The sequence below is a fragment of the Prunus avium genome, chromosome 3 (genome assembly GCF_965620075.1).
Source record: "Prunus avium chromosome 3, drPruAviu1.hap1.1, whole genome shotgun sequence".
Taxonomy (NCBI): domain Eukaryota; kingdom Viridiplantae; phylum Streptophyta; class Magnoliopsida; order Rosales; family Rosaceae; genus Prunus; species Prunus avium.
The window spans coordinates 18,903,186-18,918,072 of NC_142286.1; positions in this window are offsets into that span (position 1 = coordinate 18,903,186).

Genomic DNA, 14,887 nt, shown 5'->3' on the forward strand with positions numbered 1-14,887 from the left:
GTATGGAATGCCCCAACCACTCCAATTAGGAACGAACTGCCGTTGAACTTGAATTGTCCAATTTCTCACACCTATTGATTTCGGATCGAGAACTTGGGCAACATCATAATATGGTGGGAGGAGTCATTTGGTGAGTGTTGAGTGAAATCCAATCGCTAGAAGTATGGAATACACCAACCACTCCAGTTTGGAACGTACTGCCGTTGAACTTGAATTGTCCAATTTCTCACACCTATTGATTTCGGATCGAGAACTTGGGCAACATCATAATATGGTGGGAGGAGTCATTTGGTGAGTTTTGAGTGAAATCCAATCGCTAGAAGTATGGAATACACCAACCACTCCAGTTTGGAACGTACTGCCGTTGAACTTGAATTGTCCAATTTCTCACACCTATTGATTTCGGATCGAGAACTTGGGCAACATCATAATATGGCGGGAGGAGTCATTTGGTGAGTTTTGAGTGAAATCCAATCGCTAGAAGTATGGAATACACCAACCACTCCAGTTTGGAATGTACTGCCGTTGAACTTGAATTGTCCAATTTCTCACACCTATTGATTTCGGATCGAGAACTTGGGCAACATCATAATATGGTGGGAGGAGTCATTTGGTGAGTGTTGAGTGAAATCCAATCGCTAGAAGTATGGAATACACCAACCACTCCAATTAGGAACGAACTGCCGTCGAACTTGAATTGTCCAATTTGGAACACCTATTGATTTCGGATCGAGCCCAAAACTTGGGCAACATCATAATATGGTGGGAGGAGTCATTTGGTGAGTTTTGAGGGAAATCCAATCGCTAGAAGTACGGAATACACCAACCACTCCAATAAGGAATGAACTGCCGTTGAACTTGAATTGTCCAATTTGGAACACGTATTGATTTCGGATCGAGCCCAAAACTTGGGCAACATCATAATATGGTGGGAGGAGTCATTTGGGGAGTTTTGAGTAAAATCCATTCGTTAGAAGTATGGAATACACCAACCACTCCAATTAGGAACGAACTGCCGTTAAACTTGAATTGTCCAATTTCTCACACCTATTGATTTCGGATCGAGCCCCAAACTTGGGCAACATCATAATATGGTGGGAGGAGTCATTTGGTGAGCTTTGAGTGAAATCCAATCGCTAGAAGTACGGAATACACCAACCACTCCAATTAGGAACGAACTGCCGTTGAACTTGAATTGTCCAATTTCTCACACCTATTGATTTCGGATCGAGCCTAAAACTTGGGCAACATCACAATATGGTGGAAGGAGTCATTTGGTGAGTTTTGAGTGAAATCCAATCGCTAGAAGTAAGGAATACACCAACCACTCCAATTAGGAACGAACTGCCGTTGAACTTGAATTGTCCAATTTGAAACATCTATTGATTTCGAATCGAGCCCAAAACTTGGGCAACATCATAATATGGTGGGAGGAGTCATTTGTTGAGTTTTGTGTGAAATCCAATCGCTAGAAGTATGGAATACACCAACCACTCCAATTAGGAACGAACTGCCGTTGAACTTGAATTGTCCAATTTGGAACACCAATTGATTTCGGATCGAGCCCAAAACTTGGGCAACATCATAATATGGTGGTAAGAGTCATTTGGTGACTTTTGAGTGAAATACAATCGCCAGAACTATGGAACACACCAACCACTCCAATTTGGAACGAACTGCCGTTGAACTTGAATTGTCCAATTTGGAACACCTATTGATTTCGAATCGAGCCCAAAACTTGGGCAACATCATAATATGGTGGGAGGAGTCATTTGGTGAGTTTAGAGTGAAATCAAATTGCTAGAAGTATGGAATACACCAACCACTCCAATTAGGAGCGAACTGCCGTTGAACTTGAATTGTCCAATTTCTCACACCTATTGATTTCGGATCGAGCCCAAAACTTTTGCAACATCATAATATGGTGGGAGGAGTCATTTGGTGAGTTTTGAGTGAAATCCAATCGCTAGAAGTATGGAATACACCAACCACTCCAGTTAGGAACGAACTGCCGTTGAACTTGAATTTTCCAATTTGGAACACCTATTGATTTCGAATCGAGCCCAAAACTTGGGCAACATCATAATATGGTGGGAGGAGTCATTTGGTGAGTTTTGTGTGAAATCCAATCGCTAGAAGTATGGAATACACCAACCACTCCAATTAGGAACGAACTGCCGTTGAACTTGAATTGTCCAATTTGGAACACCAATTGATTTCGGATCGAGCCCAAAACTTGGGCAACATCATAATATGGTGGTAAGAGTCATTTGGTGACTTTTGAGTGAAATACAATCGCCAGAACTATGGAACACACCAACCACTCCAATTTGGAACGAACTGCCGTTGAACTTGAATTGTCCAATTTGGAACACCTATTGATTTCGGATCGAGCCCAAAACTTGGGCAACATCATAATATGTTGGGAGGAGTCATTTGGAGAGTTTTGAGTGAAATCCAATCGCTAGAAGTATGGAATACACCAACCACTCCAATTAGGAACGAACTGCCGTTGAAATTGAATTGACCAATTTCTCACACCTATTGAATTCGGATCGAGCCCAAAACTTGGGCAACATCATAATATGGTGGGAGGAGTCATTTGGTGAGTTTTGAGTGAAATCCGATCGCAAGAAGTATGGAATACACCAACCACTCCAATTAGGAACGAACTGTCGTTGAACTTGAATTGTCCATTTTCTCACACCTATTGATTTCGGATCGACCCCAAAACTTGGGCAACATGATAATATGGTGGGAGGAGTCATTTGGTGAGTTTTGAGTGAAATCCAATCGCTAGAAGTACGGAATACACCAACCACTCCAATTAGGAACGAACTTTCGTTGAAATTGAATTGACCAATTTCTCACACCTATTGATTTCGGATCGAGCCCAAAACTTGGGCAACCTCATAATATGGTGGGAGGAGTCATTTGGTGTGTTTTGAGTGGAATCCGATTGCTAGAAGTATGGAATACGCCAACCACTCCGATTAGGAATGAACTGCCGTTGAACTTGAATTGTCCAATTTGGAACACCTATTGATTTCGGATCGAGCCCAAAACTTGGGCAACATCATAATATGGTGGGAGGAGTCATTTGGTGAGTTTTGAGTGGAATCCGATTGCTAGAAGTATGGAATACGCCAACCACTCCGATTAGGAATGAACTGCCGTTGAACTTGAATTGTCCAATTTGGAACACCTATTGATTTCGGATCGAGCCCAAAACTTGGGCAACATCATAATATGGTGGGAGGAGTCATTTGGTGAGTTTTGAGTGAAATCCAATCGCTAGAAGTATGGAATACACCAACCACTCTAATTAGAAACGCACTGCCGTTGAACTTGAATTGTCCAATTTCTCACACCTATTGATTTCGGATCGAACCCCATACTTGTGCAACAGCATAATACGGTGGGAGGAGTCATTTGGTGAGTTTTGGGTGAAATCCAATCGCTAGAAGTATGGAATACACCAACCGCTCCAATTAGGAACGAACTGCCGTTGAACTTGAATTGTCCAATTTGGAACACCTATTGATTTCGGATCGAGCCCAAAACTTGGGCAACATCATAATATGGTGGGAGGAGTCATTTGGTGATTTTTGAGTGAAATCCAATCGCTAGAAGTATGGAATACACCAACCACTCCAATTAGGAACGAACTGCCGTTGAACTTGAATTGTCCAATTTCTCACACCTATTGATTTCGGATCGAGCCCAAAACTTGGGCAACATCATAATATGGTGGGAGGAGTCATTTTGGTGAGTTTTGAGTGAAATCCAATCGCTAGAAGTATGGAATACACCAACCACTCCAATTAGGAACGAACTGCCGTTGAACTTGAATTGGCCAATTCGGAACACCTATTGATTTCGGATCGAGCCCAAAACTTGGGCAACATCATAATATGGTGGGAGGAGTCATTTGGTGAGTTTTGAGTGAAATCCAATCGCTAGAAGTATGGAATACACCAACCACTCCAATTAGGAATGAACTGCCGTTGAACTTGAATTGTCCAATTTCTCACACCTATTGATTTCGGATCGAGCCAAAAGCTTGGGCAACATCATAATATGGTGGGAGGAGTCATTTTGGTGAGTTTTGAGTGAAATCCAATCGCTAGAAGTATGGAATACACCAACCACTCCAATTAGGAACGAACTGCCGTTGAACTTGAATTGTCCAATTTCGAACACCTATTGATTTCGGATCGAGCCCAAAACTTGGGCAACATCATAATATGGTCGGAGGAGTCATGTGGTGAGTTTTGAGTGAAATCCAATCGCTACAAGTATGGAATACACCAAGCACTCCAATTAGGAACGAACTGCCGTTGAACTTGAATTGTCCAATTTCTCACACCTATTGATTTCGGATCGAGCCCAAAACTTGGGCAACGTCATAATATGGTGGGAGGAGTCATTTTGTTAGTTTTGAGTCAAATCCAATCGCTAGAAGTATGGAATACACCAACCACTCCAATTAGGAACGACCTGCCGTTGAACTTGAATTGTCCAATTTCGAACACCTATTGATTTCGGATCGAGCCCAAAACTTGGGCAACATCATAATATGGTGGGAGGAGTCAATTGGTGAGTTTTGAGTGAAATCCAATCGCTAGAAGTATGGAATACACCAACCACACCAATTAGGAACGAACTGCCGTTGAACTTGAATTGTCCAATTTGGAACACCTATTGATTTTGGATCAAACCCCAAACTTGTGCAACATCATAATACGGTGGGAGGAGTCATTTGGTTAGTTTTGAGTGGAATCCAATCGCTAGAAGTATGGAATACACCAACCACTCCAATTAGGAACGAACTGTCGTTGAACTTGAATTGTCCAATTTCTCACAACTATTGATTTCGGATCAAGGCCAAACTTGGGCAACATCATAATATGGTCGGAGGAGTCATTTGGTGAGTTTTGAGTGGAATCCAATCGCTAGATGTATGGAATACATCAACCACTCCAATTAGGAACGAACTGCCGTTGAACTTGAATTGTCCAATTTCTCACACCTATTGATTTCGGATCGAGCCCCAAACTTGGGCAACAGCATAATATGGTGGGAGGAGTCATTTGGTGAGTTTTGAGTGAAATCCAATCGCTAGAAGTATGGAATACACCAACCACTCCAATTAGGAACGAACTGCCGTTGAACTTGAATTGTCCAATTTCTCACACCTATTCATTTCGGATCGAACCCCAAACTTGGGCAACATCGTAATACGGTGGGAGTAGTCATTTGGTGAGTTTTGAGTGAAATCCAATCGCTAGAAGTATGGAATACACCAACCACTCCAATTAGGAACGAATTGACGTTGAACTTGAATTGTCCAATTTCGAACACCTATTGATTTCAGATTGAGCCCCAAACTTGTGCAACATCATAATACGGTGGGCGGAACCATTTGGTGAGTTTTGGATGAAATCCAATCGCTAGAAGTATGGATTACACCAACCACTCCAATTAGGAACGAACTGCCGTTGAACTTGAATTGTCCAATTTCTCACACCTATTGATTTCGGATCAAACCCCAAACTTGGGCAACATCATAATATGGTGGGAGGAGTCATTTGGTTAGTTTTGAGTGAAATCCAATCGCTAGAAGTATGGAATACACCAACCACTCCAATTAGGAACGAACTGTCGTTGAACTTGAATTGTCCAATTTCTCACAACTATTGATTTCGGATCGAGGTCAAACTTGGGCAACATCATAATATGGTCGGAGGAGTCATTTGGTGAGTTTTGAGAGGAATCCAATCGCTAGATGTATGGAATACACCAACCACTCCAATTAGGAACGAACTGCCGTTGAACTTGAATTGTCCAATTTCTCACACCTATTGATTTCGGATCGAGCCCCAAACTTGGGCAACAGCATAATATGGTGGGAGGAGTCAATCGGTGAGTTTTGAGTGAAATCCAATCGCTAGAAGTATGGAATACACCAACCACTCCAATTAGGAACGAACTGCCGTTGAACTTGAATTGTCCAATTTCTCACACCTATTCATTTCGGATCGAGCCCCAAACTTGGGCAACATCGTAATATGGTGGGAGTAGTCATTTGGTGAGTTTTGAGTGAAATCCAATCGCTAGAAGTATGGAATACACCAACCACACCAATTAGGAACGAACTGCCGTTGAACTTGAATTTTCCAATTTCTCACACCTATTGATTTCGGATCAAACCCCAAACTTGGGCAACATCATAATATGGTGGGAGGAGTCATTTGGTTAGTTTTGAGTGAAATCCAATCGCTAGAAGTATGGAATACACCAACCACTCCAATTAGGAACGAACTGCCGTTGAACTTGAATTGTTCAATTTCGAACACCTATTGATTTCGGATCGAGCCCAAAACTTCGGCAACATCATAATATGGGGGGAGGAGTCATTTGGTGAGTTTTGAGTGAAATCCAATCGCTAGAAGTATGGAATACACCAACCACTCCAATTAGGAACGAACTGCCGTTGAACTTGATTGTCCAATTTGGAACACCTATTGATTTCGGATCGATCCCAAAACATGGGCACCATAATAATATGGTGGGAGGAGTCATTTGGTGAGTTTTGAGTGAAATCCAATAGCTAGAAGTATGGAATACACCAACCACTCCAATTAGGAATGAACTGCCGTTGAACTTGAATTGTCCAATTTCTCACACCTATTGATTTCGGATCGAACCCCAAACTTGGGCAACATCATAATATGGTGGGAGGAGTCATTTGGTGAGTTTTGAGTGAAATCCAATCACTAGAAGTATGGAATACCCCAACCACTCCAATTAGGAACAAACTGCCGTTGAACTTGAATTGTCCAATTTCGAACACCTATTGATTTCGGATCGAGCCCAAAACTTGGGCAACATCATAATATGGTGGGAGGAGTCATTTGGTGAGATTTGAGTGAAATCCAATCGCTAGAAGTATGGAATACACCAACCACTCCAATTAGGAACAAACTGCCGTTGAACTTGTATTTTGCAATTTCAAACACCTATTGATTTCGGATCGAGCCCAAAACTTGGGCAACATCATAATATGGTGGGAGGAGTCATTTGTTGAGTTTTGAGTGAAATCCAATCGCTAGAAGTACGGAATACACCAACCACTCCAATTAGGAACGAACTGCCGTTGAACTTGATTGTCCAATTTGGAACACCTATTGATTTCGGATCGAGCCCAAAACATGGGCAACATCTTAATATGGTGGGAGGAATCATTTGGTGAGTTTTGAGTGAAATCCAATCGCTAGAAGTATGGAATACACCAACCACTCCAATTAGGAACGAACTGCCGTTGAACTTGAATTGTCCAATTTCTCACACCTATTGATTTCGGATCGCGTCCAAACTTGGGCAACATCATAATATGGTGGGAGGAGTCATTTGGTGAGTTTTGAGTGAAATCCAATCGCTAGAAGTATGGAATACACCAACCACTCCAATTAGGAACGTACTGCCGTTGAACTTGAATTGTGCAATTTCGAACACCTATTGATTTCGGATCGAGCCCAAAACTTGGGCTACAACATAATATGGTGGGAGGAGTCATTTGGTTAGTTTTGAGTGAAATCCAATTGCTAGAAGTATGGAATACACCAACCACTCCAATTAGGAACGTACTGCCGTTGAACTTGAATTGCCTAATTTCGAACACCTATTGATTTCGGATCGAGCCCAAAACTTGGGCAACATCATAATATGGTGGGAGGAGTCATTTGGTGAGTTTTGAGTGAATTCCAATCGCTAGAAGTATGGAACACACCACCCACTCCAATTAGGAACGAACTGCCGCTGAACTTGAATTGTCCAATTTGGAACACCTATTTATTTCGGATCGAGCCCAAAACTTGGGAAACATCATAATATCGTGGGAGGAGTCATTTGGTGAGTTTTGAGTGAAATCTAATCGCTAGAAGTATGGAATACACCAACCACTCCAATTAGGAACGAACTGCCGTTGAACTTGTATTGTGCAATTTCGAACACCTATTGATTTCGGATCGAGCCCAAAACTTGGGCAACATCATAATATGGTCGGAGGAGTCATTTGGTTAGTTTTGAGTGAAATCCAATCGCTAGAAGTATGGAATACCCCAACCACTCCAATTAGGTACGTACTGCCGTTGAACTTGAATTGTCCAATTTCGAACACCTATTGATTTCGGATCGAGCCCAAAACTTGGGCAACATCATAATATGGTGGGAGGAGTCATTTGGTGAGTTTTGAGTGAAATCCAATCGCTAGAAGTATGGAATACACCAACCACTCCAATTAGGAACGAACTGCCGTTGAACTTGATTGTCCAATTTGGAACACCTATTGATTTCGGATCGATCCCAAAACTTGGGAAACATCATAATATCGTGGGAGGAGTCATTTGGTGAGTTTTGAGTGAAATCGAATCGCTAGAAGTATGGAATACACCAACTACTCCAATTAGGAACGAACTGCCGTTGAACTTGAATTGTCCAATTTCTCACACCTATTGATTTCGGATCGAGCCCCAAACTTGGGCAACATCATAATATGGTGGGAGGAGTCATGTGGTGAGTGAAATCCAATCGCTAGAAGTATGGAATACACCAACCACTCCAATTAGGAACGAACTGCCGTTGAACTTGAATTGTCCAATTTCTCACACCTATTGATTTCAGATCGAGTCCAAACTTGGCAACATCATAATATGGTCGGGGGAGTCGTTTGGTGAGTTTTGAGTGAAATCCAATCGCTAGAAGTGTGGAATACACTAACCACTCCAATTAGGAACGAACTGTCGTTGAACTTGAATTGTGCAATTTCGAACACCTATTGATTTCGGATCGAGCCCAAAACTTGGGCAACAACATAATATGGTGGGAGGAGTCATTTGGTTAGTTTTGAGTGAAATCCAATCGCTAGAAGTATGGAATACACCAACCACTCCAATTAGGAACGTACTGCCGTTGAACTTGAATTGCCTAATTTCGAACACCTATTGATTTCGGATCGAGCCCAAAACTTGGGCAACATCATAATATGGTGGGAGGAGTCATTTGGTGAGTTTTGAGTGAAATCCAATCGCTAGAAGTATGGAATACACCAACCACTCCAATTAGGAACGAACTGCCGTTGAACTTGAATTTTCCAATTTCTCACACCTATTGATTTCGGATCGAGCCCCAAACTTGGGCAACATCGTAATATGGTGGGAGGAGTCATGTGGTGAGTGAAATCCAATCGCTAGAAGTATGGAATACACCAACCACTCCAATTCGGAACGAACTGCCGTTGAACTTGAATTGTCCAATTTCTCACACCTATTGATATCGGATCGAGCCCCAAACTTGGGCAACGTCATAATATGGTGGGAGGAGTCATTTGGTGAGTTTTGAGTGAAATCCAATCGCTAGACGTATGGAATACACCAACCACTCCAATTAGGAACGAACTGCCGTTGAATTTGAATTGTCCAATTTCTCACACCTATTGATTTCGGATCGAGCCCCAAACTTGGGCAACATCATAATATGGTGGGAGGAGTGATTTGGTGAGTTTTGAGTGAAATCCAATCGCTAGAAGTATGGAATACACCACCCACTCCAATTAGGAACGAACTGCCGCTAAACTTGAATTGTCCAATTTGGAACACCTATTGATTTCGGATCGAGCACAAAACTTGGGAAACATCATAATATCGTGGGAGGAGTCATTTGGTGAGTTTTGAGTGAAATCCAATCGCTAGAAGTATGGAATACACCAACCACTCCAATTAGGAAAGAACTGTTGTTGAAATTGAATTGACCAATTTCTCACACCTATTGATTTCGGATCGAGCCCAAAACTTGGGCAACATCATAATATGGTGGGAGGAGTCATTTGGTGAGTTTGGAGAGAAATCCAATCACTAGAAGTATGGAATACACCAACCACTCCAATTAGGAACGAACTTGCATTGAACTTGAATTGTGCAATTTCGAACACCTATTCATTTCGGATCGAGACCAAAACTTGGGCAACATCATAATATGGTGGGGGGAGTCATTTGGTTAGTTTTGAGTCAAATCCAATCGCTAGAAGTAAGAATACACCAACCACTCCAATTAGGAACGAACTGCCGTTGAACTTGAATTGTCCAATTTGGAACTCCTATTGATTTCGGATCAAGCCCAAACCTTGGGCAACACCGTAATATGGTGGGAGGAGTCATTTGGTGAGTTTTGAGTGAAATCCAATCGCTAGAAGTATGGAATACACCAACCACTCCAATTAGGAACGAACTTGCGTTGAACTTGAATTGTGCAATTTCGAACACCTATTCATTTCGGATCGAGACCAAAACTTGGGCAACATCATAATATGGTGGGGGGAGTCATTTGGTTAGTTTTGAGTCAAATCCAATCGCTAGAAGTAAGAATACACCAACCACTCCAATTAGGAACGAACTGCCGTTGAACTTGAATTGTCCAATTTCTCACACCTATTGATTTCGGATCGAGCCCAAAACTTCGGCAACATCATAATATGGTGGGAGGAGTCATTTGGTGAGTTTTGAGTGAAATCCAATCACTAGAAGTATGGAATACACCAACCACTCCAATTAGGAACGAACTGCCGTTGAACTTGATTGTCCAATTTGGAACACCTATTGATTTCGGATCGATCCCAAAACATGGGCACCATCATAATATGGTGGGAGGAGTCATTTGGTGAGTTTTGAGTGAAATCCAATCGTTAGAAGTATGGAATACACCAACCACTCCAATTAGGAACGAACTGCCGTTGAACTTGAATTGTCCCATTTCTCACACCTATTGATTTCGGATCGAACCCCAAACTTGGGCAACATCATAATATGGTGGGAGGAGTCATTTGGTGAGTTTTGAGTGAAATCCAATCACTAGAAGTATGGAATACCCCAACCACTCCAATTCGGAACAAACTGCCGTTGAACTTGAATTGTCCAATTTCGAACACCTATTGATTTCGGATAGAGCCCAAAACTTGGGCAACATCATAATATGGTGGGAGGAGTCATTTGGTGAGATTTGAGTGAAATCCAATCGCTAGAAGTATGGAATACACCAACCACTCCAATTAGGAACGAACTGCCGTTGAACTTGAATTGTCCAATTTCTCACACCTATTGATTTCGGATCGAGTCCAAACTTGGGCAACATCATAATATGGTGGGAGGAGTCAATTGGTGAGTTTTGAGTGAAATCCAATCGCTAGAAGTATGAAATACACCAACCACTCCAATTAGGAACGAACTGCCGTTGAACTTGAATTGTCCAATTTCTCACACCTATTGATTTCGGATCGAGTCCAAACTTGGCAACATCATAATACGGTCGGAGGAGTCATTTGGTGAGTTTTGAGTGAAATCCAATCGCTAGAAGTATGGAATACACCAACTACTACAATTCGGAACGAACTGCCGCTGAACTTGAATTGTCCAATTTGGAACACCTATTGATTTCGGATCGAGCCCAAAAGTTGGGCAACACCGTAATATGGTGGGAGGAGTCATTTGGTGATTTTTGAGTGAAATCCAAACGCTAGAAGTATGTAATACACCAACCACTCCAATTAGGAACGAACTGTCGTTGAACTTGTATTTTGCAATTTCGAACACCTATTGATTTTGGATCGAGCCCAAAATTTGGGCAACATCATAATATGGTGGGAGGACTCATTTGTTTAGTTTTGAGTGAAATCCAATCGCTAGAAGTATGGAATACACCAACCACCCCAATTAGGAACGTACTGCCGTTGAACTTGAATTGTTCAATTTCGAACACCTATTGATTTCGGATCGAGCCCAAAACTTGGGCAACATCATAATATGGTGGGAGGAGTCATTTGTTGAGTTTTGAGTGAAATCCAATCGCTAGAAGTATGGAATACACCAACCACTCCAATTAGGATCGAACTGCCGTTGAACTTGAATTGTCCAATTTCTCACACCGATTGATTTCGGATCGAGCCCCAAACTTGGGCAACATCGTAATATGGTGGGAGGAGTCATTTGGTGAGTTTTGAGTGAAATCCAATCGCTAGAAGTATGGAATACACCAACCACTCCAATTAGGAACGAACTGCCGTTGAACTTGAATTGTCCAATTTCTCACACCTATTGATTTCGGATCGAGTCCAAACTTGGGCAACATCTTAATATGGTGGGAGGAGTCATTTGTTGAGTTTTGAGTGAAATCCAATCGCTAGAAGTATGGAATACACCAACCACTCCAATTAGGAACGAACTGCCGTTGAACTTGAATTGTCCAATTTCTCACACCTATTCATTTCGGATCGAGCCCCAAACTTGGGCAACATCGTAATATGGTGGGAGGAGTCATTTGGTGAGTTGTGAGTGAAATCCAATCCCTAGAAGTATGGAATACACCACCCACTCCAATTAGGAACGAACTGCCGCTGAACTTGAATTGTCCAATTTGGAACACCTATTGATTTCGGATCGAGCCCAAAACTTGGGAAACATCATAATATCGTGGGAGGAGTCATTTGGTGAGTTTTGAGTGAAATCCAATCGCTAGAAGTATGGAATACACCAACTACTCCAATTAGGAACGAACTGCCGTTGAACTTGAATTGTCCAATTTGGAACACCTATTGATTTCGGATCGAGCCCAAACCCTGGGCAACACCGTAATATGGTGGGATGAGTCATTTGGTGAGTTTTGAGTGAAATCCAATAGCTAGAAGTATGGAATACACCAACCACTCCAATTAGGAACGAACTTGCGTTGAACTTGAATTGTGCAATGTCGAACACCTATTAATTTCGGATCGAGCCCAAAACTTGGGCATCATCATAATATGGTGGGGGGAGTCATTTGGTTAGTTTTGAGTCAAATCCAATCGCTAGAAGTAAGAATACACCAACCACTCCAATTAGGAACGAACTGCCGTTGAACTTGAATTGTCCAATTTGGAAGACCTATTGATTTCGGATCGAGCCCAAAACTTGGGCAACATCATAATATGGTGGGAGGAGTCATTTGGTGAGTTTTGAGTGAAATCCAATCGCTAGAAGTATGGAATACACTAACCACTCCAATTAGGAAAGAACTGTCGTTGAAATTGAATTGACCAATTTTTCACACCTATTGATTTCGGATCGAGCCCAAAACTTGGGCAACATCATAATATGGTGGGAGGAGTCATTTGGTGAGTTTTGAGTGAAATCCAATCGCTTGAAGTATGGAATACACCAACCACTCCAATTAGGAACGAACTGCCGTTGAACTTGAATTGTCCAGTTTGGAAGACCTATTGATTTCGGATCGAGCCCAAAACTTGGGCAACATCATAATATGGTGGGAGGAGTCATTTGGTGAGTTTTGAGTGAAATCCAATCACTAGAAGTATGGAATGCACCAACCACTCCAATTAGGAACGAACTGCCGTTGAACTTGAATTGTCCACTTTCTCACACCTATTGATTTCGGATTGAGCCCAAAACTTGGGCAACATCATAATATGGTGGGAGGAGTCATTTGGGGAGTTTTGAGTGAAATCCAATCGCTAGAAGTATGGAATACACCAACCACTCCAATTAGGAACGAACTGCCGTTGAACTTGAATTGTCCAATTTGGAAGACCGATTGATTTCGGATCGAGCCCAAAACTTGGGCAACATCATAATATGGTGGGAGGAGTCATTCGGTGAGTTTTGAGGGAAATCGAATCGCTAGAAGTATGGAATACACCAACCACTCCAATTCGGAAAGAACTGTCGTTGAAATTGAGTTGACCAATTTCTCACACCTGTTGATTTCGGATCGAGCCCAAAACTTGGGCAACATCATAATATGGTGGGAGGAGTCATTTGGTGAGTTTGGAGAGAAATCCAATCACTAGAAGTATGGAATACACCAACCACTACAATTAGGAACGAACTACCGTTGAACCAGAATTGTCCAATTTCTCACACCTATTGACTTCGGATCGGGCCCAAAACTTGGGCAACATCATAATATGGTGGGAGGAGTCATTTGGTGAGTTTTGAATGAAATCAAATTGCTACAAGTATGGAATACACCAACCACTCCAATGTGGGACGTCCTGCCGTTGACCTTGAATTGTCCAATTTGGAATGCCTATTGATTTCGGATCGAGCCCAAAACTTGGGCAACATCATAATATGGTGGGATGAGTCATTTGGTGAGTTTTGAGTGAAATCCAATCGCTAGAAGTATGGAATACACCAACCACTCCAATTAGGAAAGAACTGTTGTTGAAATTGAATTGACCAATTTCTCACACCTATTGATTTCGGATCGAGCCCAAAACTTGGGCAACATCATAATATGGTGGGAGGAGTCATTTGGTGAGTTTGGAGAGAAATCCAATCACTAGAAGTATGGAATACACCAACCACTCCAATTAGGAACGAACTGCCGTTGAACTTGAATTGTCCAATTTGGAACACGTATTGATTTCGGATCGAGCCCAAAACTTGGGCAACATCATAATATGGTGGGAGGAGTCATTTGGTGAGTTTTGAGTGAAATCCAATCGCTAGAAGTATGGAATACACCAACCACTCCAATTAGGAACGAACTGCCGTTGAACTTGAATTGTCCAATTTCTCACACCTATTGATTTCGTATCAAGCCCAAAACTTGGGCAACATCATAATATGGTGGGAGGAGTCATTTAGGGAGTTTTGAGTGAAATCCAATCGCTAGAAGTATGGAATACACCAACCACTCCAATTAGGAACGAACTGCCGTTGAACTTGAATTGTCCAATTTGGAAGACCTATTGATTTCTTATCGAGCCCAAAACTTGGGCAACATCATAATATGGTGGGAGGAGTCATTTGGTGAGTTTTGAGTGAAATTCAATCGC